We start from the raw sequence: 27,413 nt of genomic DNA, 5'->3' as shown, positions 1-27,413 counted from the left end.
TTCACCTTTAAGCAACTGCTTACAGGCACGGTGTGATGGTGTTGAATTTCCATCCTTGGCAGGTCATCTTAGAAACCAAGAAAGAGGAAATAGATTCGGCTTGTGCCTGTCAGTCCATGAAAGGACAGTGATATCTCAAACGTACATAAATATTTATTTTCTTGAAATTGCCGGCACATGACACTCTTCAACAAATGTTGACACTCACTTTTGTTTGGATTTACTTATGGTAATTGCTGAGGGGCCTACCTTACTGGGGTGGGAAAGGTTCAAGGCAGAAAAGACCCAAGGTCAGTCCACATAATGTAAGTAAGTTCTGTGGGTCACATTGACTGCCTGGGGAAAGGCAGGGTAACTGGCTCCATTCTCCCCTTGAAAAACAAAAGGACTTTCCTTTTTTTAAATTTTTTTATAGTTTATTTATTTTTGAGAGAGAGAGACAGAGTGAGAGCAAGGGAGGGGCAGAGAGAAAGGGGAGACACAGAATCTGAAACCGGCCTCAGGCTCTGAGCTAGCTGTCAGCACAGAGCCCAATGCGGGGCTCAAACCCATGAACTGTGAGATCTTGACCTGAGCCGAAGTCGGATGCTTAACCGACTGAGCCACCCAGGGGCCCCTAAGAGGTCTTTTCGAACACTGCCTCCTCCAGCCTTTCTATGCCTCCTAGCGTCCACAGCAGCGCTGGGAGTTGCCACAGTTACAAAAGGCTACAGGGGTAATACACAAAGTTCTGCAGGATTCAAGGAAGAAGGCGCCTGGGCAAGTGAGGGTAGGGCAACATGGTGAGGCAGGGATTTGGGGCCAGAAGATTTCAATGATAGTGTTGTTTCTGAGATTCAGAACTCGACGATATCATGAGGCTGATGAATGCAACCTGTCCCACAGGAAGTCTGAAGCCAACGCACACAATGTTCTTCTCCAAATGAGATTCGAGATTAGGGTAGAGGGATCTGGGTGAGGAGCTGCAGGTGCGGGGTGAGTGTAGCATCCTTCCTAGACCTCTGGATGCCCCATTGCAGTTGCCTAGCATCGCGCTTTCCAAAGGTAGACACGCACACCAGTCCCCTGGAGGTCTAGTTCAAAATGCAGACCCTAATTTAAGAGGTCTGAAGAGCGGCCGAAGAGTCTGTATTTCTAGCAAGCTCCCAGGGAAACTGGCCTGCCTACCCTCAGCCCTTCGAATGGCAAGAACTCTATGAGCTCCAAATGCTCATGTCCCATTTGGGTTTAGATCTTGATCCCATTGCCCTTGGGCTGGGGGTGGCCAAAGTTCCTTTGGTGCTTGTTTCTTACTCTTCTTACTATTGTTTTTAACACCAGGACTGGAAACAATTGTGGTGGACAAAATAGAGAGGGATCTGTCCAGCCAGAGGCGGACTTTTCTGCAGAGCAGGGTGGAGGGGCCATGCTAGAATGAACAGAAGATGCAGAGCCAAAAACCCCGGCTCGAATCTCAGCTCCGTAATTACAAACCCACAAGATAGCGCTGAAACTTGGAGCCTCAGATAGAAGCATTGGCTCCATCTACTAATTGCAAGGATTAAATAAAACACTCTATGTGGATGCTGAGGATATGGCCATATTGCCTGGGCCATGGCAAGCCCTCAAATCATGGCAGCTATTTTTGTCCCTGAAAAAAGAAGGCTGTGCGGTATAAATGGGTTCTGGAGATGATAATTAGTCAAACACATTTGTTCATGATCCAAAGTACTGCAGTGACTCAACCAGACAGAGGCTCAAGGAAGAAAGGACAATGACCTGCAGGACGCATCCAGCGCTCCGTGACTGAAGGGTTTGGTGGGTCCTTCCTAAATGCCCCCCTCCCCGCCCTGGTGGGTGGGGAGCAGCCAGGTGTGTGCAGCGGTGAGGCTCCGGTGAGGGGAGAGGCGGAGGAGTCGCTCAACATGTTTAATCTGCGTGGCTGTGCACAGAAGGCAGCAGTGACCTAAATAAATCCTTCATTAGAGGCAGAAACACACTGGCACAGGCAGTGCTCGGCAGAGCTGACAGGAGGGCGGACCAGGCCTCGCTTATTACTCGGTGCAGCTGAGTGGAAAAGGGGCCGTGCAAGCAGACCGAAGACGGGAGACAGGCTGCCGCAGCATCCCTGGGTGTGCACGGCTTCGGGCCAGGTGGGACCCAACCTCCTGACAGGGGCCATGCGACCCTGGGGGCCTCCATGGCTGGGCAGACAGGCGTCATCACCCCATAGGCGGTGAGCAGCCACGAATCCCTAACATTGCCACAAAAAAGCATCTGAGGCCAAAGGGCCACCTGCCATCACTGTGCCCCGCTCTTATCCCTGCAGAAGCATTCAGTAGGGTAGGGGGAGCATGGGAACCCCAAGGTCAAGTATGCAGGAGCTAAACTGAATTGGAAATCCAGGTCTCTTGATTCCCAGCCTGCTGGATCCCAGACACATGGAAATCAGTGCTTCTCTTGTGTTGGGGCAGTGAACGTTAGAATAATTTGCTGCCAAAAATAAACACACCAAGGAAATCCTTCCCCTAGAGGAGCAAAGCGGAGGGGGGATTTATCTCCTTTCTTGAGCTAGCTGGTACGGACTGAGTATCTGTGTCCTCTCAAAATTCCTATGTTGAAGCCTTAATCCACAATGGGATGGTATCTGGAGGTGAAGATTCTGGAAGAGAATGAGGTATGGATGAGGTCATAAGAAAAGGGCCCACAGTGAGGTCAGTGATGGGACAAGAAGGGAGACCAGAGCCGTCTCTCTGCCACGTGAGGACGCAGCGGGCCAGCCAGAAAGAGAGCGCTCCGCAGGGGCGGAGTCTTGTGACATCTGGTCTTGGACTTGCCAGACACCATGGCTGTGGAAACAATGATTGTTGTTTGAGCGGGTTGTCCAGGGCACTTTGTCACAGCTGCCCAAGCCGCCTGATACACAGCCCTCACTGGTAAGAGCGAACACAAGTGGTTTTCCTGGGAGTGCTGGATGTGTCCTGAGGTAACAGGTGACATCGAGGGGCGATGCTGGCTGGACGGCGGGGGCTGCAGCCAGCGGCCGTGTATGTGTGTGATCTGTCTCAAAGAGGCAGCATTTGGAGCGCCTGGGTGGCTCAGTCCGTTAAGCATCCGACTTCGGCTCAGGTCAAGATCTCACAGTTCATGGGTTCAAGACCCGCATCGGGCACTGTGCTGACAGCTCAGAGCCTGGAGCCTGTCTTCCGATTCTGTGTCTTCCTCTGTCTCTGAACCTCCCCTGCTCATGCTGTCTCTCTCTATCTCAAAAATAAATAATGAAAAAAAATACATTAAAAAATTAAAAAAAAAGAAAAGAAAAAAGAGGCAGCAGTTGCCAAATCCCTGGACGTTGGAGATGAAGGACCCGTGTGACCCAATCTCTGAAGTTTTCAAGAGTCAACGGTGAATATTTCTGTGAAAACTCCTGATTTTTAGGAATGTCACAAACAGATGTTAGTTGTCAAGTGAGGTGACGGTAGGGCAGTGGGGGGGCGCTGATGGGCGAGCCTGCAGAGACTGATGCCTGAGGTCCAGACTCTGCCCAGAGGTGATCACTTGGGCAAGGCACCCACAGTGTTTCTAAAATTGTTCTGAGTTACCAGGGATATAGAAAGAATCTAGGCGCTGTCCTCAAAGCACCCTGCAGAGGAGAAGACAGGCATAGAAAGAAAGTGATCACCACGTTCACCAGCTAGACGAAGGGCAGGGACGGCCCTGTAGGAAAAGGCAGCCAATGTCCAGGCACCATCTGGGAGGAGACCTGGGGTTTGGTTTGGAGGTACAGTCAAGGGGGCACGGTGGTAAGGCTGTCCCAGTCAGCAAGTGTAGGGCCCAGGGAGGCAGCAGGTTCAGGGATTTAGAAACACAGGGAGGGAAAAGAGCCTTGACAATGGAAGGAAGCAGCAGGTCCTGAGCCTGGATCCCAGCAGCACCACTTACACACTCCAAATTGGGGTGCGTTAACGGAAAATCTTGGAATCTACTGTGCATGAGTGGCCCAAGATTCTGTCTTTCCTTTTGAATATGCCTGTTCTTGGTTGAACACGATCATTTAAAAAACAGACATTGAAGTGAGCACTTGGCATTGACAGACACCATGAAATGCACCAGCGGATCCAGGAGGAAGCTGGTTCTGCCCGTGAGGAGCTGAGGGAGAAGTAGGTGGGTGGCCAATTCAAGCGGGATCCCAGGGATGGTTTGGACTTTATCTGTCAGTATTTCCTCCCGTCCTGAATTAAACTGTTGCTCTCCACGTGATGGCCCTGAATAAAGCAATGGCATGGAGTGTTTTCCTCTACCCCACACACATCCACACGTGTAATCATGATTTCTTTCGAACCCTCACTTGAAAAACTTGAAAACCACTATTCAAGTTGAATAATTCTTTATTCTGAAGCTTTGGGTTCTATGAAATGAATCAATATTTCATCTGCCTCTGACTGGAGCATTACTTTCTCTTTAATGAGTTTGCCTAAACAGGGAGTTCCCATCTTATTATCTCTCTCCTGAAGTGCCACTTAAGGTAGCCAGAATACCTAGACCCTGAACTTGACCCAACCTTCTCTGTGATCTCTTGTTATCTCTTGTTTGAGGACCTTCAGATTAAATAGTGTACTATATGTTAAGTTCAATCATCACAATCCTGACTAGCTACTCTTTCTGAACGTTGATGCAACAAGATTTCTATTTTATTTTTTAAATTTTGTTTATGTTTTTTTATTTATTTTTGAGAGACAAAGAAAGACAGCATGAGCAGGGGAGAGTCAGAGGGAGAGAGGGAGATACCGAATCAAAAGACCAGCTCCAGCCTCTGAGCTAGCTGTCAGCACAAAGCCTGATGCAGGGCTCAAACCCATGAACCGTGAGATCATGACCTGAGCAGAAGTTGGATGCTTAACTGACTGAGCCATCCAGGTACCCCTGATTTCTATTTTATACTTTATAATATAGTATTTATTTTTTATGGCTTCAAGTATCTGAAACAACATGGCATTAGGGGAGGGCATTCAGAGATCATCACGATGGGGAAGGCTGGTAGTTTAGAGAGTGGCTTTGAGTCCTGGTCCATCCCTTATTCCCTCTGGGTGACCAACAGTGAGTTATGTGGCTCTGTGTGCCCCACTGCCTCACCTAAAATGTAGGGGTGGTGATAGCACCCACTCTGTAGATTGCCATGAGGTTTAAAGGGCACGTTATTACTTCAAGGGCTAAGGAGGGGGCCTATCAATAGAAAAGTGTCACCAGATGTCATCATCACTGATCTCTAGCTTCCATTGTTCTGGCTGATAAAGGTCCTACTCAGGCAGTCAGTATCGCTAACACGGATCGCTCCAGGCACATAAAATCCATCCCCACAAAGTCTTCTGTGCTCAAGGGGGCCAATCAATAGATACGAGTAAACAGGGTGCTGAGCTGAGGCTAGCAAAGCTGGGGTTGAGCCCCAAGCTCTGCCCTGATCTCTGTGTGACCTTGGTAGGACACAGAAATACTCGAAGCCTTGTTTATAATAGAAAACAATTGGGCCACAAATTCTAAGATCCTCTGTTCTCTTGTATCTACCTACAGTGTGAAGGCTTTAGAGAATTAAGAAACAATCATTTGTCACGGCAAGACACTATTATCCAATATTCCAAACCAAACAATCACTACGAAAAGGAAACCGTATAGATTGGTCACTTGTGCTGGCATCAGTCTAACATTTCATAGGTTGAAGGTTGCAGCGTGTATCAGATTTCTACACTGCTGAGGTCTTTGGGATAAGGGGAAACAATAGAGCTTCTAGGAAGGCAAAGACTGTTCCCTTGGGTAGGGTCTCCCTAACTGCACCTGCTGCCTTAGTCCTATTCGGATCGTCTTCAGCATCCCTTCAGTGACTATTAACTGACGCTTGGGCCTGATGTGAAGGTGGATCAGCTAGATCTGGGGACAATCTAGGAAGGATGCTCAGCCAGCACTTGAACAAAACAAGATGAAGAAATGAGCACCGTATCAAATGTTTCTCAGTAAGAATAAAATATACAATTAGGAGAAGCCCATCAGCCTGGGGGAGTGGGAAGGGGGTTGTACATAGTGAGCTCTGATTTCCCTTTACCCAACCCCAGACCTCCCAGGCTGGATGGAGGCACCTTACTCTGGGCCTTCGGCTTAAGTGAGGTGTGTAATTTTGGGAGCGAGCAGAATTGTTTAGGGCAACAGAAGAGGGCAAGAGCTGTCACAGGGGTCCAGCCACTCCATTCTCACCACACATAACACTCAGCCTCTTTCTAAATGAATGAAGAAGGAACCTTTGAAAAATAGCAGAATGTGAGACAACAAAAGCCATCAGTCTGCCCAATTCAGAGTCAAGGTCTAAACAGACATGTTGTGTACCAGTCGCTGGAACTGGAGACAAAGTTTGCATCTATCTGTCCCTTCTCTCACACACATCAGGTATGTTCAAGAGCACAGAGGGTGGGGAGGAATAGACAGGGAGGAAATAGAGGGGGAAGGAGGCACCAAAGAATGGCGACTGTCCTGGGGTTAGGTCTATAAGGGAGCTAGGGGAAAGCTGCTTATTAGCAGAGCAATAGGACCCACAGCCAACAGAACATTGAATATACATGCATCCCACATAAATTCATTTGTTCTCATTCACGTGCCACAAGCTAAGACAAGACAAGATAAGGTAAGACAAATGTTGGGAACCGACATTTAGAAACTGTTTGTGTTGCAAGGAAGCAATGAAAAATGATGCGGGAATGAGTTGCCAAGTCCCACTAACTGTACTTCTTCCTCCAACTCTTGGTGAACCAGAATGAAAAGGCAAAGGCATTGGTGGTGGAGGGCATGAAGGAGAAACAGGAGTCTGTAAGGGATTTTCTACACTGTTCCTTCTTTTGTTGTGTTGGTTGGATTTGCAGGGACCTCAGCAGGTTCACTCATGTGGGACCCCACCCCAATTCCTCCCTAAAGGAATGTATTGCCCCAAATCTGTATGAGCACCCATGCGTGTCTGCCAGTGCTTGGGTTCACGAGTGTACGCTCCAATGATAAACAGAACTGAAGACCTCCTGCTACTCACACCCCTTCGAGGCCATTAACACACTAATGAAGCCAATGCACACACCACAGCCCTGCAACCTGCTCACCCAGAGGATGCTTCCATGATAGGAGTTTCCAGAGGTGTCAAAAAAACAAAACTGACTGAGGCCACACTACCTTTCGACTCTGACAACCCTCTTTACTTCCCCCACCAACTGGTCTGAACGTGCAGACCGGGCTCTGTACTGCAGACTGGCACCAAACCTAAACCAGCAGGCTCATTAGCATTCAACACGCCACGGAGGAGTAGGTTTGACAAGGAACAATGGTTCAAATTAAATGAGGCTTTGAAGATGGTGCTGAGCTTTCTGGTTGGGCCTTCCATAATTTGTCTTCAAATATTTAGAGTCTTGAAGACAAAAGCATTGAATAATGTTGAGTCACTACACTAGATTCTCAGAGGATTTCTTCTTACCATTACTATCTTCCTTCTTGCCTCAGACACAACCCAGGAGTCTATGTCACTCACTCAGTCTATGTCAGAGATCCCAGGCCTCCTGTACGCTGGTCCTCTTGCTGGCACTGCCCAGGGACACAGGAGGATAAGTTCTCTCTCAGCCCCAAGGGGGCTCACTCGAGGGGGAAAGACAGGGAGGCAAACATTTCTAGCCCAATGAAATGTAGGAGGCTTTGGGATGGACACTATTTTAGCAACCTAAAAGCCATCCAAGAAAAGAATAGTTTGGGACATGCTTCAAGGAAAACACCCCTGAGAAACATTCTTAGGTCTGGTGAGGACAAAAACCAAGTTCAATGCTTTTGGGGTTTTTTTCCCCTTTCTTTGAGAGGGAGAGAGAGAGTGAACAGGGGAGGGGCAGAGAGAGAGGGAGAGAAAATCTCAAGCAGACTCCACGCTAAGTGCAGAGTGCATGCAGGTTTTGATCTCATGCCCCTGGGACCATGACCTGAGACAAAATCAAGAGTCGGACGCTTAACTGACTGAGTCATGCAGGTACCATCACGTTCAACCCTTTGAACTGAAATCCAGTGTAAAGTATATAAACAGGGAAGTAGAGAAATGAATGCAAAGGTGAGGGAAGCTCAAAGCAAGGATCAAAGCAAGGGAGTTCAGCTCTACCAGGATTAGACCCTCCCTTAGGTATCTGCCCATGGAAAAGTTACTTTCCTCTCTGGGCCTCAGTTTCCCTACCCAAAGACAGACTTCTGTTCTTATCATCTGAAGTGGCTATAAGAATTAATGAGAGGGGCGCCTGGTTGGTTCAGGCAGTTAACTGTCTGACTTCGGCTCAGGTCATGATCTTACGGTTCATGGATCTGAGCCCCACGATCCATGACGGGCTCTGTGCTGACAGCTCAGAGCCTGGAGCTGCTTCGAATTCTGTGTCCCCCTCTCTCTCTGCCCCTCCCCTGCTCCCATTGTCTCTCTTTCCCTCAAAAACAAATAAACATTAAAAATGAAATGTTCTTTTTTAATAATTAAATGAGATATTGCAGGGCAAAAAACAAAAACAAAAACCTAGCCCAACTGACACAGGATAGGTGGATTCTTAATACACAATACTATTTGCTCAATCACAGTAGCTTGATGACATCGGCCTGAAGAGAAGCATGAAAGAACAATAATCGCCTCAATTTAGTTTTTATAATGACGACTCTGCTTAAATAACTGTCAGGAGTCAGGAGAGAACTGCACCCTTCCCAAAGTGGCCGAATAAGACAGAAGCACCCTTCGGTGCAGGCAGGACATTCTGCTGTGTTGACAGCTAGGCAGTGAGACACGGATGACAAGAAAAAAGCAGAATTAAAAGCATAAAGTGGCTCTGAATCTAATGTTTTTAAAGGACAGCCATTATGAGATAATTAGCCCGTGTGCCATCTTTAGCAGAGGACCATAAAGCACTGTTCAAGTAAGAAAAGGCAGCAGGTGAAGCCAATTCTCAACACGTGGGATAGATGAAATCAGCAGGGCCTGGTGGCCTGTGTCACCAGTATCCTAGCAAATGGCTCTCTGCCAACCCACAGCCCTTCTGCCGTTTCTTCTGGAATCGGCAGTGAAGGAGGAGTAACTGGGGACCAGCAGCCTAGGAGGAGTAGCTGGGGACCAGCAATGGAGGAGGAGTAGCTGGGGACCAGCAATGGAGGAGGAGTAGCTGGGGATCAGCAGTGAAGGAGGAGTAGCTGGGGACCAGCAGCCTAGGAGGAGTACCTGGGGATCAGCAATGGAGGAGGAGTAGCTGGGGATCAGCAGCAGGCAAGGCAGGTCTGCCCACAAGACTGAAAGTGTACAGAGGTCCCTGGAACAAGGCTGGGTGAGATGGGGGAGACCCATGTGTGCATGGCTGTGACCAGAGCTCTACAAAGGATAGGCAGCTGGTAGAGGTGACTCTACCCAGGGAACATCTTCTTGGGACAAAGGAGAGCTGCCCATCCAAGCTCACGAAAACTGAACTAAAACGTCAGCCTCCTCTCTGAGATACAGAAATATCTCTGCGTATAATAATGGCACTTTCGGGACACCTGTTGGTTAAGTATCAGACTTCGGCTCCGGTCATGATTTCATGGCTCATGAGCTGGAGCCCGGCCTGGGGCTCTCTGCTGCCATTGCAGAGCCCGCTTCTGATCCTCTGTCCTGCTCTCTCTCTGCCCCTCTCCCATTCACGTTCTCTCTCAAAAATAAATGAGCCTAAAAAAATTTGTTTATAATAATGACACTTTCACTTCTCAACTCCACCAGAGAACCTCCCGCACCCCTTCTCACCATGAGGGTCCCCACATCCTCTGGCAATCCTGAACCGACCTCCTGGACCAGGCACAGTGGGTGCACAGCTCTAGAAGCAGTGGCTTGCCCTGCTGTCCAGGGAATGCAGCCAGACCAGCAAGCAATGACACCGATGTCACCTGAGTGGGAACGCAGGCTCCTGGACAACTGGAAAGGCAGGGCCCTGCTAGGGTAAGGGAGATGAACACTCCTCCCTTGGCTGCTTGTCCCAGATGGGTTAGTGGCAAGCCTCCGTTCACCCAAGTCTCCCAGAGACCTAGAAAGACAGAACACCTGCTGTCTCAAAACAGTGCAGTCACTAAGCCAGAGGGGAAGAAAAAATGCACAATGCATGAGCAGCTTGCAAAGCTCCGGGCCAGATGTGACATGCGTCACTTTGCCTCACTGTCCTTGTTCACAGCAAGTCACATGGCCACGCCGACCTTCCAATAGGAAAAGGTCTCCGAGGGGCTACCACACGCAGTTATTCATCACGCAGGGGGCGCAGCGGATGGGGAGAGCATGGAGGACAAGCCTGTGACATGGGTCCGAAACTGGGGAGAACTGGGAGAGGGCAGCAGCGATCCAAGACACAGGGGAGAAGACCGCAGAGGGCAGAACGTCCACATTCCTGATGTATCTGGGGGAACATAGGGTGATGGTGCTATGGTCTGAATAGGAGGCGTTGGAGGAAACAGCAAACAGTAAGGGTGAGGCTTCAAAGACGGGAACATGGATGCCATGCTGCAGGGACCTGAATTTCATTACTTTTATTATAAAAAAAAAAACTGCAAAAGAAAAGCTAGCCTTTGATCACCCACTAGACACGTGACACATTCTGTACGAATCACCACATTTAATCCTGACACCTCTAAAACAGAGGGTATTGGGGTCCTACATTATTTCTTTAGGTGCTAACTGTCTGTCAGGCACTGCTCTGGGCTTGATCCAGGTTTGGGGGCTCTAGACAACACCTCCATCCTCCTACAATTTCATCTACTGAAACAGATTAAACATTCAATAAATAAACGTATAAAAATGAATAATTAAAAGTCACGAAGAATACGTGTCATTTGGAGAGAGTACCTCGCCCGAGGGGATGCTGCTGTGAAGCCGGCACGGACCTCACTCTGTGTTCCAGACTCCTGCACTCAAACACAGATACTGTAAACAGTGGGGATCCTTGGGGTGTCCTGCATCGGGGGACAGGGCAGAGGCCTGATTATGTTTCACAAAATTTGCTTGGGTCAGGGGGGAGCTTAACATAGAGAAATACTGCAGATTGCAAACGGCTGTAAAAATGACAGAGCTGGGGAGGAAGATAAAAGTGAAGTCAGAAGAATACAAGATGGGCATTTCAGCTGAAGACAGCAATAAAAGTGATGTGAAACTGAGCAGGATCAATCGCCTACTACGATGTACAAACATGAGCCTTAGTAGTTGTTCAAAGGCAACAGGGACCAATTCAGGGTGAGGCAGTTGACGAATTGTCCTCTCCCACTGTTTCAAATGCCTGTGTGCCTCTGTTTCCTCTTCTGTGATTCTGGCCCAAGTTTTTGGCTAGTGGGACCTACAGGGGAATCTTGCACAGGCTTTTCAGAAAGATTTCCTTCCCCAATTAAAACAAGAGAGTCCCCCCACCTTGTTCTCTTTCTAAGTTAGAGCAGAACACTGAGAGAGGCCACTGGAGGACAATATCATGGCCCTCTCACCCCCTGCGGGGGATGGGGGGATCAGCCGGAGGAAGGAGGAAGCCGACTGGAAGGTGATCCTTAAGGCCATTCCTGATCTGCTTTTCAAACAAAATCAGCTTTACCAGCAAGAAAACCTAACCGGGGCTACTCAGAACTGCATTATAGATAGTTGGTCCATCCCAGGCTCTCAGACAGGTGTTTTACATGCATCATATAATGCGATTCTCACCACAAAAGTCCATGAGGAAGTATAAACCCAGTGAACAGGTAAGACAATGATGAGGTTTGGAAAAACAAAAATCATTTCCCCAAAGTCAAATCATATAGTCCTTTCTGGGGCAAGGGGCATCCTTTGGTGCCAAGAACCATGATGAACTCCAGACTGCCGGGGTCCCAAGGAGGCTCTCCCTTTGAGAAGGTCTGAGGAGGGTGGGCCCATCCCCATGGAAATGGTGGGTTGTTATGATGTGTGTAGACAGGCCTTATAGGCCAGGAAATGTAGCCATTTCACAGGGAATAACCAGGCAGAAGAGCTGCCCCCTGAAACCCTCTTTACTAAGAGTTGATGTTTAGCAAAAGGAGATTTAAAACCAAACCCCCTTGCAGTCGGAGGACCACCAGGGGCACCGTGGCCAGTCCTTCCCTGGGTCACCTTGTCTTCAGTCTGTGTCTGTGATTTCGTGCCGTCCCAGAAGTGGAGAGAGGCTCAACCTTTCTATACCCCATCCTCCGATCTTTCCAGGACCACCATGACAGCTTTGTGTCTTTCCCTCAAGGCCATGGATGTTCAGCTGGGGTCCTGAGAAGCTTTGGGAAAGGAAGGGAGGCGGCATTTACTGAAATGACAGTACCGGGATTTAGTCCACGGTTCCCGGAAGACTGTTCCTTTACAACAGGTCACAGCCTTCCACGTTCTTCAAACTCCACGGTCTGCTTTTCATGGTTTCTCTGTCCAGGCTTCTCCAATTCCTTTTCTTCCCCTCCCTCTTTCCCAGGTGCCCTCCTCTCTCTACTTGGTTCCTGCCCTCACACCTCCTTCCTAACCTTTGCTACACTGCGGCTTCTAACCTCTTGGCCCAGGAAATGAAATAATAAGGTTGGTTTAAATTATATAAATTAAGAGGAGGGAAACAGAGTAAGAGACTCAGACACTCTTCCATGAAGACGACATGTGAGATCAGTCCTGGTCTCTGACAGGACGCTGGGTGTGGAATTCCAGGGCCTACCACTTCCTTCTGTCCTCTGAATAACAGCATCTTTTTTGGGTAACATTAACTATGAGTCAGGCACCGTGTGGATGTTTGCATACTCGTTTGGTTTAATGTGCACTAAGCAATTCTCTGCTATAATTTTAATTATACCCATTTTGCAGATGTGGAGACGGAGGCTTAGCGATGAGAAGAAACTGGCCTCTCCTGTTGTTTTGTGGCTGAGAAGCAGCAAAGTGGATTCTAACTGGAGCCCTGGCTGGGTAAGCCGGGGTGCTCACTGTTGCACTGTTTCGTCAATTTTCTGGTGCACTCTGCAGGCACACACACAGCTAGTGAGCAGCTCAGGTTAAATGAGGAGTTCGTAATGTACTATGAATCAGACTAATGATTTGGGAATGGGCAGTATCTCACTATTGAGGAAATCACAGAACTGCTTTGGAAAGGCCACATGCAACAGAAGCCTTGTTAGTTTCACTCCCCACCCGGAAACACGACATTTTCACTGCGCTGCTCAGAACAACCCACTCTAGCAGTCTTGGGGGAGCTGTCGGACTCAGTTTATCCCCTGAGGTCATCTGCTTGGAGAAGAGAGTCTGGAAGGCCCTGTACCAGTTTTATTAGCTTCGGATTTGGCGGCAGGGGGAACATTTGCAGGTCTGGATTTTCAAGGCACAAAGTTTCCCTCAGTAGCCTCAGTGGGGCCCTTGTTTGGGCCTCGCCTGTAATCCCAGCCCTACAGGGATGTGCTCAGCGCAGTATCTGATGGTATCCTGGTGGCCTCATGGGGTTGAAACACCTTCTTTGGCAAGTTGTTGGGAATAATCTGGCCCATGCTGTCACCAGCTGGGAGAGAATCTGTCCCACTTATTAAATGCACTGAGGGGTCTGGTTAGATCCACAGTTTTGCTTCTTTGAGCAGACAAACAAGCTTGCCTTGGTTTGATCCGTTGCTTAGCTCACCAGAGAAAACAACTCCTCCTTTTCTCCTTGGACCACACCCAGGTCCAAGGTCAAGATTACATCACCATCAAGATTATTGTGTTCTCCCCTCTCTAACTTCTTAGGATTCTAGGACTTTCACCAAAGTAATCGCTCAGAACCATCCCCATGAGAATAGGAATGTGTAATAAAATACAGTTCTTCCAGTCAAGTTTATATTTCATAAAATGAATACTTTCTTAATAATTTGTATCCGGGATACACCTGTCCCAAAACATTACATGTTGTTCAAATTTAAATTTAACTGGATGTGCTGTATTTTTACTTGTTAAGATCTGGCAACTCTAAACAAGAATATAGTTTTCTTGAAATTTTGCTAGGCAATTTCTAATGGCGAGCTCCTGTAATTCTCGTTGGAACTTTAACAAAACAGAGGCCCAGAAAACTGTCTGCTTCTCAGGAGGACGGTTGCTAAGGGGAAGGTCAGCAAGCAATTCAAACAGACGTGTCTTGAAAAGCCCTGTGCTCTCCACGCCGACAATAACTCCAAAATCTAATCCCCGATATCCGTCACTGTCACCTTCTCCCTCCTTCCTATCCTGTACATTGGGGGGAAAAAACCTGGTGTAAGACATACTTTAAATAAGGTGCCAGTGAGTTTTCCAGAGGAGACGCCTGGTCCGCGTTCACTCCTCACCACTCAAGTATTTATTTTTCTGAGCACAGCGAGGCGAGCATGCTTTTCATTTCAGCTGCATCTGCAATCACCTTTCTCCCGCTGTATTTAACTGCTGATACAGGACTCTGATTTACTCTCCTAAACTAAGGAGTGGAGACATTTACATAAAACAGCTTACTGCCGAGTGTACCTAATCGGCAGGAATTCTAGGGGAATTCAACAAGACACAGAAAGCATCTCTGAAAGTGCTGAAATGGAAGTTCTTGACGAATAAAAGGAGATGCGAATGTTTTAACTCTAAATATACTTCTTCCTTTATAGAAAACACGGGCTCCTCAGTCCTCCAGGGATTTAAGGAGTCTCCACCTTGAGCCATCTGCTCACTGCAGGTGGGGAATCGTGGCTGCAGATCTGGGATATGCCTCCCTCGTTCTGAGGATCTAAGAAAAGTTGCCTCAATTCCAGACCTCAGTTTCCTTAAATATAAAAAATGAAGATGCTAAGAGCTTCCTGGATCCCTTGAAGGGCTGGGTGCATGAAAATAAAATTTTAAAAAAGGAGAACAGGGATAGTATCACACTAGCACACTACATAGAAGTCAGGAATTATCGGTTTCATTATTTTCTTTTTTCCCATTTTTAAAATTCTTTTTAAATCTTTTTTTTTTCATTCTTTTCATGCCAGAATGCTTTTGAACAGCCAAAATCTTCAGCGAAGGGTTTGTGTTAACCCCCCAGTTACTCCCCTGGGCTGACCACATCAGAAATCCCTAACTTGGATAAATGAGGTTCTTCGAGGGCTTGGGGGGGGTCTATACAAACATTGAAAAGTGCTATCATCCTTCTTTGGCTCTTCTCTCCATGCCTCTCTCTTTCCTTAAATACTTCTTCCCCCATGAAGCCTTCCCTAGTTTCCCCCCTCTCCCCCGGAAAGAAACGCTGCCTCTTGTTTCTTTTCTGAGCAATCACTTGGAACCAGTCACACTGTTCTAGGAGCTGGTGGGAGAAACATCCTTGCACACCAGATGTCTGTCCCCCCGGGGCACATACTCTGATGGGGAGTCACAGAGAATAAAGTGAAAGCACCTGAGAAGTTAACATGAGGACTGTAGATAAACATTATTGCTACAAACTCATGCTATGAGACAAAGTATTACAATGAAAGAAATAAATGATTGGAGGGAGGTATTCTCCAGGAAAGGGGTGCCAATGACCCAGCCAGGCCCCAAGCACTACGCATTTACCACTCCTATGTAAAAACGTGCTAAGTCATCTGACTGCCATCCTAAGGTTCGGTTCCTTAACAATAAGATCTATTTTGTATCTTCTGTAGTACAGCCAACATCAAAGCACTACAGTCAACATCAAAGCCTGCGGCAAATCTGGATGTATCAGTCTCAAAGGGCACAAGTACCTTTCACACACAGAAACAATTTTTAAAATACTTCATTTTGGGGCACCTGGGTGGCTCCGTCCGTTGAGCATCCGCTTCATGATCTCATGGTTCAGTCGAGCCCCAGAGTCGGAGCCTGCTTCAGATTCTCTGTTCCCTTCTCTCCCTGCCCCTCCTCTGCCCATGGTCTCTCACTCAAAAATAAATAAATATTAAACAAGATTAAGGTATTTCATTTTTGTGATGCAAAATGAACTTCCAGAATGCTGCAAAATGTCATTGCCAGGTAAAGAAATTAAAGGTAAAAAAAAAAAAATCCTCACTGAGGATGGGGTCCTGGTTTCAACCAGGCAGAGAAGCAGAGATAGAAATGGTTCCTAGCACACATCAGAGACTTGATTAAAAAGGTACTGAATGCCAGAGTTCCAACTGCCAAACCTCAGTAGTTAAGGCACACTCCCCACACTGCTTGCTCACTTTAGTTACCTACTCTTCTGTGATCATTTATTAATGTCTTCCACGCTGGCCTCCAATTTCCTTGAGGACTAGTCCTTAATGGGTTCTGTTCATTAATGTATTCCAGCACTCACTGAAGTCACTCAATAAATGGACTCAATAGTCAACTTCATTAAAATTAACAATACAATCTAAGGGCCTCTGGGGGGCTCCGTTGGTTAAGTGTCCGACTTCTGCTCAGGTCACCATCTCTAGCTTTGTGAGTTCTGGCCCCGCATCGGGCTCTGTGCTGACAGCTCAGAGCCTGGAGTCTGCTTCTGATTCTGTCTGTGTCTCCCTCTCTGTGCCCCTCCCCCTCACACTCTCTCTCTCTCAAAAATAAACATCAAAAAAAATTTTTAAAGGAGTACAGTCTGTTATCAGGGGTTTATCCACAACAGCAACTCCCAGAATATGCTCAAGGGTCTAAACTCCCACATGCAAACATCTTTTATGGTTGACAATGACATTTCACCGTGATTATATTGGGTCAGACTGCACTTTGAGATCCTTGGCTACCTGCCTAAAGTATTAGCCGATCACTCTGACTTTTCCTGTGGCTTCCCCTGATTTTTCCTTAGCATATCACTGTCTAACAGAGGGCAGATTATTATGTGTCTGGCTTTCATGTGTCCCATCCACTTGAAGATAAGTACAAGGACAAGGCTTCTCACCTGTGTTATTCCCTCCTGTGTCACCAGTGAGTAGCACAACCCTCAGTCAGTGGCTGTTAGTCTATAGACACATATTAAAGATCTGAAGGTGATCTTTGTAACTGCCTCTTAGGACAGAGAACAGGAATAGCTGAGCACACGCTCCATGAACATCAAGGTTAACTCACTGGAATGCTGTCTACACAGCACGCCCAATACACTTCTGCCTCAACATTATGGGTAACTGATTTTCCGGAGTCTCATTCCAACCAACTTGTTCTCTATCCCCAGAGACCAGAGGCCATAAACTGGAGGCCTGTGGGACAGATATAAAGCCTACTCACAGAAGTGTTCTGTTCGGCCCACATGGTATTATTTAAAAAAAAAAAAAATCGACTCAGCTACTGGTACTTAAAACACAGTAAATTTCATGCAAAGTTGTGAACTTACAGCTTATCTTGAAAAAAAAATCAGATGTGGCAGGACAGGGCCAGAGTTCTCACTGGAAACCCCGATGGAGGGTCTGAGCTCCAATGCCCGGACCCCATGTGTCTCCACCAGGCACAGGCCCAGGCCTGGTTCACTCAGGTGGTCCGGGCCGGCCGCTGAATGCATTTGGGTGTGCGACACCTGCTGGAAAGCTACCAAAAAGCAGGCAACATGGGGGGAAAAAAAAGCAAACATGCCAACTGGGATCTATTTCCGTTATATTCAAGCTATTCCTCGGAAGAATAATGTATTCATTTTTCTAGAACTCCGGTGGTACCACATAACTATTGACAAACTATGGCCCAGTAAATATTATTCTAACGGCCTGGAAAAGCTATGAGCTTAATTCCCTGTGGGTAGAGGAAGCTGAGAAAGCTTCACGGCAGAGACAGGCCTGAAGAAGGATAGTGAGAGGCTGCCCATGAGCTGGTTACAACTCTGGCTAACTCCGAGAGAAAAAGGAGTTTCCTCGAAGGCTGAGGGTTACCTCCAGGATGGATGAGAAGCTGCAAAGCCAGGCTTGGAAAAAGAGCAGGAAGGACACCTGGGTGCCAGGGAACAGGTCAGGGTCATGCCATGGGAACAGCACCTCTGGGAAATCCAGAAATCTCATGCTGCTGCTGACGCCACTTGATTCCTGACTCATGGTGTAAGTGAACACTTAGCCGTCCTGACGTCCCTTAGCTGGTCCCTCAAGATGCCAGGTCCCAGGTGGGATCCTCCAACTGAGCCTCAGTTCAGGCCCTGGAGAGACAGACAAGGAGAGAGAGCCCCACTTTTCCCACTGAAAAGTCCCTCGAGGGGCACCTTCCGAAATGCAAAAGTCCACCGTGGACCGGAGGGGATTTTCAGTGGTGAGGGGAGGGATGGGCCAACAGGATCCATGCGGCGGCACAGAATGAGAACAGACAGACCCGAACTCCAATCTGGAATCCTCTGTATTCGCAGAAAACCAGTTAACTTTTCCTCTTATCTACACATTCCAAATCTTTAAAATAGAAATCAGGCCATCTGTCTGTGCACAACACAGGGTTGCTGTGAAGATTCCGTTCAATCGTTCATTCAAAACCACTTGTCGGACATTTATTAAGTGGCCGAGCACTTGGCGAGGTCCTGGGGACAGATCTGGAACTGCGACCATGCGACAGCAAGCCGGCGCTTTGTGCTGACGACAGAGTTAGACAAGGGAGACCCAGCTCAGGTCCTGAAACTGACCGTGTATTACTCTTCCCCAACGGATACACTCATCTACAACTTTTCTCCTTTCCTGATTAATCAATTTCGGGGCCCTTCCTCCAAATATACATGCATAATTATACATGTATATACATTATATATACATATATATATAATCCATTAAGTTTAAAAAAGCCTAAAAAAATTAACTCTGATCTTGAAAACAAGAAACTAACATTTCTGAGGCGCAGGGAGGCCGGGTGGTGATGGATTTTAGGCAATATACTGGCCATTCTATGAAATCCTCTCCCCCATTTAACATTTAGCATATGTAATTGACACAGACATTCACAAATTGTAATTAACATTAAAACAGACCAAATGAAATTTGCAGGAAATGCATGTTAAGTAGCCCTGAACATTTCTCACCTGTGTTTTAGAATTGCCAAATGCTTTTCACATACGTTTTCTCACTTTCTCATAATGATCTTCCTCTATTTTTCAGAGGAAGAATTGAAGGCTCAGAGGGAAAGCTAATTTGCTTAGGGCCTGGGCCAAGAACTGCCTCCGAACCCAGCAAGCAGGCTCACCACTCTCTCCACTTGGAAAAGGGCAGCTTTACTAGGAGGCACTGGGTCACTGGTGGAATTGACAGAAGATACACCAAAGTCATGGAGAACAACCGGTCTTTCCAGCGTCCACTGAAAAGTTACTGCATTTCCTACATGGCAGCTATAACATTACTACTCTCCAGCTTTGTCTTCACCTCTCCAAGACTGTCTCTCAGAACAGGGATCCTGGCTTAGAGACATATCCCGGAACCTACCGTCTGAGCCCTGACCCTGGGTATAGGCTCACCTCCATTAGGAACTGATACATTGTAGTGTTCCTCTCTCCAACCAGAGAACAAAACTCAGTACTCACAGTGAGTGTGTTACCCTGGGTATATGCCCTGGCAGGTGAAAGGCAGTGTGCAGGGATCAACAAGAAATTCTACACCACCCAGTCCATACTGCCAGCTCCTTCCTGGTCACCATCAGATGGTAATTCAAGGTAAGAAAAGCTTCCACATTCCTTTTCCCTTCCAAGAGCTCTCTTGGGGCTTTTCCAGTAATGGAGTTTCTTCTTTTGACAACAAAAGCACAAGGCTCAACTGTATTGTTGGAGTCCAAGCAAAGGGCTCCTAAACATCGACACAGGGGCAAGCACTACTTTGGACTAGAGGGCTTGTGGCTTCATACTAGGGGTACCAAAAACAGAGCTAAGAGACCTGGAGTTTGCCTGATCCCGTTTGCAAGTTCAAGGTACTGCTTTCTTACCAGCTTCCCAAGGAAAAAAGAAAAAAGAAAAGAAAAGAAAGAAAAAAAGAATCTCCCATTTTAAAACTACAGTGCATCATACACCAGGTACCTTATGCCAATCCTCATTGAATGATGCTGTCCTAATTAAGTGCGAGGACTTAAGAGTGCTTAGTCAGGAAGTTGTGGATCCCTGATCCCCATCAAACTGGGCTGAGGCTTAGAGAGACCCACTGGAGCCCGGAAAGGCTCCTTGAGAAGCTGATCTTTCTCTTCCCAGCTCTGGAGAAAACCTTATGTAACACAATGGTCCACTTGAACATGTTACTTCTGCAATCCTATGGAAGTAAAAGAATGTAAGCCCTGGAAATACAAAGAATAACGCGAGGATTTGCTGAAGCGTCCATCTCCTGGAATTTCATAAGGTCAGGCTTTTCTAGTTGCACCCAATCTTTACTTAAAACGCTGAAAACAAGAACATTTCCAAATGCCAAAGTATGGGCTTTAGAAATACGGGGAAGCACAAGTTACCTTATGTCCCCTCCTCCCCCACTCCTTTTAAAAACGGAATTCCTGGAATTAACCCTTGAGTGGAAGTTGGTAATTGCATTTCAATAAAATTAGGTGAGATTTGGTGGCAAAGCCAGAACGCGAGAGTTAGGACCCAAGGATCCTTCGTGCGCATGGGCTGCAGCCACAAAGCCGGCCGAACGACGGCGCCCGGACTCAAGGGGCTCCGCACCGGACCCGCTCCGCCGGCGAGCGGCGGGCAGCGCAGCAGACCCGGTGGTGCCGGGGTTTAGAGAGGCTGCGGGAGGAGGGGAGGATACTCTCCATCCTCAGTCCCTTGAACGTTCCTCACGGCTGCTCCCTGGTAGCAGGGTACCGCTTCTGGGAGTGCAGTGAGAAGTAAGTGGATTTGGAGTCGACTCCCCAGAATTCTCCCAAAAGCACCTGCCAGCAAGTAGTGGATAAAAATAGCCGGCGGATAACGCTGGGGGAGGAGCGAGACGCGCGCAAGGCAAGGCAAAGCACGGCAAGGCGAGGCGAGGCTACGTCTGGTCCTGCACAGAAGAGGGCGGAGGAGGGATGCAACCCAGCTCCCGAGAGAGGGGCCTGGGTGCACGAAGAAGCGCGGACGTTCGCCAGCGGAGGGGGTTAAATAGAAGACGTACAGCGCCGGCAAACAACCGCGGAGCCAAGCGCACAGCACATCCCGCGCCCTGCAACCCCGATCCAGCTCCCGCCCGCTTCTCCATCCCATGCCCGGCTCTGGAAGCCGGCCCTCCGGCTCCCGGGACAGGCTGGGGCCAGAAGGGGGAGCAGCGCGCAGTCCGCCGGCTGGCTCAGAGAGCGCGCCTGGAGACGTCAGGTTTGCCGAGTTGTGCCCCCGGTTCCGAGAAGGGGGTCTGTGCGCTCCCACCGCGGGTAGGCTCCCCGCCTTCCTCCCCCCACCCCCAATCTGCCGCCGCCACCCAAGGTGCTCGAAATAGAAACAAAAGCAGAAAAAAATAGTGTAAAAAGTACTATGAAAAAGCAGGACGCTGTAGAATTGGCATTCCGGAAAGAGGTTACTTACAGCCCATCGCCTTAATCTCTCTCCGCCTTAACATCCTCGCCCTTCGGGGGATGTCCCAGGTCTCCTCCCCTCCAACCAAATGCAAAGCCAAGCCAGACCTAGGTTTCCCTACCCGGGATGCTCTCTCCACCGACTGACTTTTGCTGACTGTATCCCTGCCCCAGTTCCCAGCCAGAGTGATACCCGGGCTTCGCTGCGCGCTGCGCTCTGGCCGCCCCGCGCAGTCCCAGGGAGATGCGTTGGGCAGGAGCCAGCCTCCAGACTCTGCTGGGGGAGAACCCAATACACAAAGTCAAAAATCCGAAAACCTGCCCTTAAGAGAGGAAAAAAAAAGTCCCTGGAGATTTGCAGAGCTGAGCGGCCAAGGCAGGAGGTAAGAAGGAAGGGGAAAACCCGGATCTCGCCTTCCTTGTTCTCCCTACATCCACTCCACTTGCTCCAGCCTCGACTCACCTTAGGCTCTGCGCTCGCCCTAAACCGGGTACGCCGGGCGAGGGCACCCCGACGGCCCCAAGTCTGGCCACTCCCCAGCCTGGGAGGCCCCCGCCGCAACTGCGCGGCACTCACCTGAGCTGCGCCGCGGTCCAGCCGGTCCGGCGCCCGAAGTCGACTCTCGGGCTGGGCCATGGGCAGCGCCGCGGAGCACCGGCGAAGGGAGCCGGGGGGAAGGGGGCGCCTCGGGGCAGGCGGACGAGGCTGGGGCGCAGCACCCACGGAGATCCAGCAGAGACGGCGGCTGGTAGCTGCCGGCGCGCCGGGGACTTTGCAGGCGGGAGGCTCGGCGATCAGTCCCGCGGAGGGGAGGAGCGGGAGGAGGAGCAGGAGCAGGAGGAGGGGACGGAGGAGGCCGGGCCCTGAGGGAGAGCGCGCTGGGCAGAGGAGGACCGCGAGCGCCCACTGCTGCCCGGCCCGCTCCGGTGCTGCCCCGAGTCGGGCCCGCTCGGAGCGCTCGCGCAGGTTCTCGCCTCCCGCCGACTGCAATCGGACGAGCGGATCTGGCCCCGCGGCGCGGTGGCTCCTCGGGTTTCAGTCCAGGGGGAGGGGACCCGCGGTGCCGGGGGGTGGGGTCGGCTGTGGATTGGATGACGCCGCCTTCGCCGAAAACCTGGGACGTCCAGTCCACTCCCTCTCCCGGGCTAGGGAAGTCTAGGTCCTAGGTCCGAACTCGCGCCCACCCGGACCTGCACCCTCCAGCCCCGCCCGGCCGCAGGCTCGGCGCCCCTCCCACGCGCGTCCGCACCCCCAGTTTCCTTCCAGGCAGGTGATCCACCTTAGGCGCCCGCGCTTCTCGCGCCGCCCGGGAGGCCGAGGGGGCCGCCCTCCCCTGGAGCTCGCGTCGCCTCCGGGCCGGGACGCCTGGGACCCGGGAACCCGAGCCGGAGCCTGAATCCGCGCCGGGAGCCGGCTGGGTGGCGCTCGAGGGGGTCGCCATGGAACACGCCCTCCCCCTTCGGTTTCGCGTCCGTGAGTGGATGCGGATTTCCCGGGAGAGCGCGGAGAATTCGCCTCTGCTTTTGCTAGCACCCTAGGGTTGCAAACGTCTGCTCGGAAATCAAGTCGGGAGTCTCCCGTTTCCTCCCCACACCCGGTAGCTGGGGGTTTGTGCGAGAACTCCACCAGCGTCTCGGTAGTTCAACTTCAGATTTCGACGGGTGTGGGGTTGATTCTCCGCTCGGAGCTGCATCGCCTGCCGGCCCCGCTTGCCTGAGCCAAAGAAAGCTGCGCTCAGAGACAGGTCAGCAACCGTGTTGGCAAGAAGGAAGGAAGGAGAAAAGCAACATGCCAACCGCACATCCAAGTAATTCATTCTCAGTGAGATTTCAGTAGATCTTCCATCTCTTAAATACTGGAAAATAACTATTTGGAAGAATTCGACTTTGTCATTTAAGTTTTAAAAAAATTAACTTTCCCGAATTTTGCTTAGTTTAGAAATACTTGCCCAATTAAGGAACAATTGCCACGAGAAGTGGACCCCTTTACTTATATAGGGTTACCGGATGCCCCTTTAGAAAGCGAAGCGACGGCCAGTGTCTTTCTAGGTACCTGATAAAGCCAGTAGCATCTGAGAGGCCAAGACGGAGACTTGTTTTGAAAAACAAGCTTTTAGGGGTTTTTGTCACCCTGGCAATTTCTCTGAGCCAGACTAATGTACATGTAGGTATTTTAGGTAATATATGAATGTATATATGAATTTTTAAGTCATATTAAAGTCCTACTTTGAAAAGCCTCAGCATTTAAATTTTCATTAGTTTTAAAAGAACTGTTCATACCCCACCCCACACTCCCCCCCCCATACTCCCCACCCCCATAACTCCTCCCACCCATTCTATGAAGCTGTGTAAAATCATATATAAGGTCGTGCAGGTCAAATGGTAGTCTGAGATAAACCCTTGCCAATGACTGGTATCCTTTGGCTCCTACCAGCAGCTAAAGCCCAGTGTAGATCAGAGGTTCTTCCAAACAGGGAGCAGCTTTTGATGTTCTACATTGGTATGATTACCTTTCCTTGGGGTTCAAAGTGCTTCTGTGCATAGTTGGGAATCTCACCTCTCATCTGCAAGATGCTCAGGGAGGCTGAGTGTGATTCCACTGAGCACCCTGGGAGCCATGAGAAGGTTCACTGATCACCTTAGCTCACCACTACAAGTCCCGAAAAGGAACAAGAACCCTAGACCCCAGCCCTGAGTCTCTGCCAGAAGCTTCACTTCTTGCAGGAAGCACCTCCAAGTAGCTCTGGCAAGTGACAAGAATTTGTCTGGCTTCAGCTCGGGTCATGATCTCTGGTTCTTGAGTTTGAGTCCCTCATGGCGATCTGGGCTGACAGCTCAGAGCCTGGAGGCTGCTTCAGATTCTGTGTCTCCCTCTCTCTCTGCCCCTTCCCTGCTTGCACTCTGTCTCTCTCTCTCTCATAAATAAATAAAATGTAAAAAATAAAAGAGCTTGAGGACTGAATTTTTAGCTTCTCTTATTTTTTTTTTAACTTCAGCCGATGTACATTAAAAATGATCAACGTTCTCCCGTTTAGATAAATAAGAAAGTATTAATTGGCCCTTTTGTTCTTTGTTAGCTTTTGGTCTCTGGCAAGACATCTGTCATTTCTCTTGTATAGCCTTGTCTGACCTCTTCTGGGCATGAGTTAGGTTTCCTATGTATCATCAGAACTCACTCAGCTCAGCTTAAAGAACACAAATATTGTACTGAAAATATCTGGGTAGAGATTTGTCTTCCCCACTAGATTAGAAAAGCTTTGAGTTGTGGGGACCATTATGGGAACCATAGAGAACTCTGTGTTCTCTCCCCAAAACATTGCATGAGCCAGGGAGGGGCAGAGAGAGAGGGGGAGAGAGAGAATCTCAAGCAGGCTCCATGCTGTCAGTCTGGAGCCTGAGACCAAGCACGATCTCAGGAACTCGGAGATCATGACCTGAGCCGAAATAGTGGGATGCTTAACTGACTGAGCCACCCAGGCGCCCCATGAAATTTAATTTTTAATTGTTAATTAACTTAGAAGGCTAGGTCCCGCAAAAGTCAAAGTTATTATTCAACCCTGTGAGCACACATGCCAAGAATAAATTTGGTGTCACAAGGGGATAAAAGTCTGGTTTTCAGAAAAGCGTAAAATAATCTGTTAATCAGAGATGAGCGGTTGTTTCAAAGGACAAACAAAGTTAGGAGATGGACACGCTGGTTGGGGGAGGTACATGATGGGTGGGGTGAGTTGAAAGGAACTGCCATCCTATTTTTTTTTCTGGACATGACCCTCATTTTTTCTCTCTAGAGCCAACTGCTCTAGCCAATTAGCAAATCAAAAGAAATGGAAACAATCCTAGACCTGAGCATAATCAAATTAGCGGAGTTATTTGAGGATACCATTTTCACACAGTGTAATCATGCTCCCTTTGTTTCGGTCAAATGAGCGAAAATCATCTTTCAAACTCAATGCCCTTCCCTCTGCCCACCCAGCTCTCTGGATGGTGGCGTCGCGTATCTGTTCTCATCAGTTTTACATATGATCTTTTCCATAAAGACAAGAACGCACAAGGTACAATTAGACGGTATCCATCAAGCCTCCCATGCAACAAGGACCTTTTAAAAATACATCTGACTTTTCAGGTGATTCAGCAGTAAGAGCCATTACCGCACCATCTAAATCAGGACTTGGAAGGTTTATTAAAATTGGATTTTTAACCCGATCACAATTTCCTCTGCTTATAAAGAATCCCATTGGACTCCTTAATATTCGTGCTATTAGCCTGAAAGATTCAAGCTGTCACTATGGGAGTAAAGACATAGGGTAGGTAGCCCCACAGGCTGGAGTCACAGAGAAAACCACACTGAGCCCAGGCAGGTTGAGGAACTATGGATCCTAAACATCTTCAGGAGAAACAAACTCTCTCTTTTTCTCTTTCTTCTTCTTCCCTTCTCCCAACCTCCCTACTCCATGACACATCAGGGGGAATGAAAACAAACCATTAACAAATAATAATAATAATAATAATAATAATAACCAAACCATTTAATTTCAGAGAGCACTGGACGAGGAGTCTAGGTCTTACCAGAAGGGTAGCTGCCTCAGAGAGATCACCTGACCTCTGGTGCCCTAAATACTCCCACTGACTCATCCATGACCTTAAACTTGTGTGCCTCTGTCTCTTTCAAATGAGGATATCTAAGACGTTTGGTCCAAGGACAAAATGTGCACCTGCTGTAATTCTTTATGCACAGTACCTGGCCCAAAAGCCTTGAATGAATCCCAGCAGGTATTATTACTTATGGTTGGTTGAACTCATAGCTCATTTGCTTTTGTTTCCATTTATCTTCCTTCTCTTCTGCAGAACATAGTTTACGACTTAACTGATGCCAGTGAGTTTCGGTGAGGATCGGTTGTGGGGATCAGTCTGGTTTCTCCTCGAGGTAAGGTTTTCTGATCCTTTGGGGCAGGATGGTTTCGTAACTCTCCACTTCTTGCTGAGTACCTGGCATAGTGTTGAACCCATACTAGGTGCTCAACAAACCCTCTGGTATCTTAGGATTTTAGTGCCTTACAGATCATCTATTTTTTAAAATAAATGTTTTTAATGTCTTATTTATATTTGAGAGAGAGACGGAAACAGAGACAGAGACAGCATGAGCAGGGGCCAGAGAGAGAGAGAGAGAGAGATGCAGAATCCAAAGACAGGCTCCAGGCTCTGAGCTAGCTGTCAGCACAGAGCCTGACGCGGGGCTTGAACCCACGAACTGTGAGATCATGACCTGAGCCAAAGCCGGACGCTTAACCAACTGAGCCATCCAGGTGCCCCCAGATCATCTGTTAAGACTCTCATTTTCCAGTTGATGACACAGAGCTGACAGCTCAGAGTCTGGAGGCTGCTTTGAATTCTGTGTCTCCCATTCTCCCTGCCCTTACCCTTGTTATGCTCTGTCTCCTCTTGCTCAAAATTTTAAAAATATTAAAAATTAATGAAAAAACATTTTTGAGAGACCCTGAAAGTCTCCTATGGGCTCCTATGACTTCTAATGAAGAGGTTGGCCCTGTGTAGATGGCGACAGTGCAGAGAATAATGGTTGATTGATTCAGGTAAAGTATGTATGATAAATGCAAGGTCACGCACATGTCTTACAGTCCATTTGTTGTGTTGGATAAACAACTCCAGACAACACATTGCATTTATTTCTGGTCCAACTTTGTCCCAAATCACACACATCAGTGCTGCAAAAATTACAATATAGCAGGCCTGATGCGGCCCCCTTATTCAAATTATCAGACCCTGATGAGCGCTAGCATGCCTTTGGGGCAGTGAGAAACTGTGGCACTCCCTTTGATTTTAGGTTTGCAGGGGCCAAAGCTGACCGATGCTTTGATGAACATGTCTTTGCTGATTTTCCCTTTTGGGCCTTGTTCATGGATACTGGAAAGTTCAACTCTCAGGAAAAAAAATATCTTTCTCTTTCTCTCTGGCCCCATTGGTTGAGTTGAAACAACTCCTGAGTACTGGGTACATCCTATATAGCAGCCCTGGGGCAGGG

The 27,413-nt window shown here is 48.5% G+C and overlaps 1 long non-coding RNA gene across 1 annotated transcript; it reads left to right on the top strand.

Annotated features, from left to right (window-relative positions):
* Positions 1 to 2,711: 2,711 nt before the first annotated feature.
* On the top strand, positions 2,712 to 15,780 carry LOC115286109. The gene is made up of 3 exons (XR_003905873.1): positions 2,712 to 2,915; positions 12,848 to 12,946; positions 15,637 to 15,780. It is a non-coding gene; the product is annotated as an uncharacterized LOC115286109 (long non-coding RNA).
* Positions 15,781 to 27,413: the final 11,633 nt, after the last annotated feature.

The sequence above is a fragment of the Suricata suricatta genome, chromosome 1 (genome assembly GCF_006229205.1).
Source record: "Suricata suricatta isolate VVHF042 chromosome 1, meerkat_22Aug2017_6uvM2_HiC, whole genome shotgun sequence".
NCBI classification, from domain to species: domain Eukaryota; kingdom Metazoa; phylum Chordata; class Mammalia; order Carnivora; family Herpestidae; genus Suricata; species Suricata suricatta.
This window is presented reverse-complemented; position numbering and strand designations above follow the sequence as displayed.